At 44.2% G+C, this 2,040-nt stretch overlaps 1 non-coding gene across 1 annotated transcript; it reads right to left on the bottom strand.

The window, feature by feature from the left end:
- Positions 1-1,966: 1,966 nt before the first annotated feature.
- Positions 1,967-2,040, bottom strand: TRNAN-GUU (transfer RNA asparagine (anticodon GUU)). The gene has a single exon. It is a non-coding gene; the product is annotated as a tRNA-Asn (tRNA).

Genomic DNA, 2,040 nt, shown 5'->3' with positions numbered 1-2,040 from the left:
CACACAAATGCACACACCCCACTGTTTTCATGTTGGCAATAACGTTTACGAAAGTGCAAAATGTGTTCAATCTGCTGTGATCCCTCCAGGTATATGTTCACTGAGTTCGTGCTGTGCAAGTCCTCCTTCCCATCCACTCAGTAGGAGACCTTCTAGAAGCCCAACCCAGATCACCTGGATCCCTTTGATCCTTCCTGTGTAACCCTCTCCTGCTTTTGGTCTATTTTGTGACGAAGGCCTCCTCTGAGTAGGACAGTCCTCTGACTCATAGAGCTACCTTGTTCCCAGTCCCAGAGAATGGGAAGTACATGGAGTGTATGAGCACCAGAACCCATTTATTTGACCTCTCCCTAGGCACTTAGCCGCTCAATAAAGGGTGCAGGAATATGAAATCTCAGTGTCCTGGCCTGGGGGAGATTAACTCTTAAAGGTAATTTACCTCCAAGATCTCTTGCCGTCATAGGGCACTTTGCTTGAAATGACACCACATATAGCAATTAACTCAAAATGAACCACAGACCTAAATGTAAGAGCTAAAACAAAACTTCAAGGGGACACATAGGAGAAAAGTTACTGTGCATTTAGGTTAAGCAAAGAGTTCTAAGATACTACAGCAAACGTGTTATATAGAAGAGAACTTTCATGAAAATTGAGAACTTTGCCTCAAAAGACAGCATTAAGAAAATGAAAGGACAAACCACAGACTAGGAGAAAATATATGCATATCAAATTGCCAATGAAGGAATTGTATTTACAATTGCTAGAGAGCTACTTCAACTCAATAGAAAGATGCAACACAATTTTTCAAATCAGCCAAAGACTTGAATAGACATTTTCCCCAAGAAGACAAATACATGGGTCATAATCTTAAGAAAAGGTGCTCAATGTCATTGTCCATTGGGAAAATGCACATTAAAACAACAAGATATCACTTTTCCCCGACTAGGATGGCTATGTTTAAGTAGGATAGACCATAGCAAGTGCTTGTGAGAAGGTGGAGAAACTGAACCTTCAGATGTTGCTGGTCAGAATGTAAAAATGATACAGCCACTTTGGAAACCAGTTTGACAGTTTCTCAAAAGTTAAGCATAAGCTTACCATAAACCCAGCAATTCCACTTCTTTATATCTATTGAAGAGAAATGAAACATAGGTGCAGATTGTTCAATGTATTTATAGCAGCATTATTTATAATAGCAAAACCAAAAGAAAAACACCCACAAAATCAAAAAACAGGAAACACTGAAATGCCCATCAACTAGTGAATGGCACCTGAAATGTGGTATATTTACACAGTGGAATTCTACTCAGTAATAAAAAGCAAAGAAACTCAAGCCAGAGCATGGATAAACCTCAGAAACATTGTGCTAAGTGAAAGACGCCAGTCACAAAGCACTACATATTGATTTATTCCATTTATCTGAAATGTCCAGAAAAGAAACTTATGGAGGCAGAAAGCAGATTAATATTGCTTGGGGCTTGAGGGAGGGTTGTCTGAAGCAGGGCTGGAGGGAATCGAAAGCAGTGTTCTGAACCTGGATTATGGTACCTGGGGTGGGGCAATAAAGGAAAAAAGAAAGCGACAGTCTCAAATGAAAGGGTGGAGGCGTCTGAGATCGGTCCGTGAATACTGCGCGTTGCGGTGCCCTGCAGGTGGTGCACAGAGCCTGATTGCCGACATCCCAGCTTGAGTAAGAGATTCCCCCCACCCGTGTGCATGTCCCTTTATCCTCTGGCAGGTGCCCTGGAATGTACAAGGCAGATGAGTTAGTGAGGGGCAGCCCTCCATGGAGTGGTGCCAAGACACAGGGGCACCAGGGTTAAAAACCGGGAGGAAGGAGCGTGCTGGGGATCAGCTGGGCTGGGTGGAGATTCCTGAAGAAGGGCGCTGGGGAGGAACTGAAAGGGCAATTGGGCAGACACGGAAAAGCGGCAGCTGAGACCTCCTTGGATTCTAGGCCGAAGCTCGTCCCTGGGTGGGCTCGAACCACCAACCTTTCGGTTAACAGCCGAACGTGCTAACCGATTGCGCCACAGAGAC

Source organism: Hippopotamus amphibius, chromosome 1 (assembly GCF_030028045.1).
Source record: "Hippopotamus amphibius kiboko isolate mHipAmp2 chromosome 1, mHipAmp2.hap2, whole genome shotgun sequence".
NCBI classification, from domain to species: Eukaryota; Metazoa; Chordata; class Mammalia; order Artiodactyla; family Hippopotamidae; genus Hippopotamus; species Hippopotamus amphibius.
The sequence above is the reverse complement of the archived record's forward strand: the minus strand, read 5'-3'. Positions and strand labels throughout refer to the sequence as shown.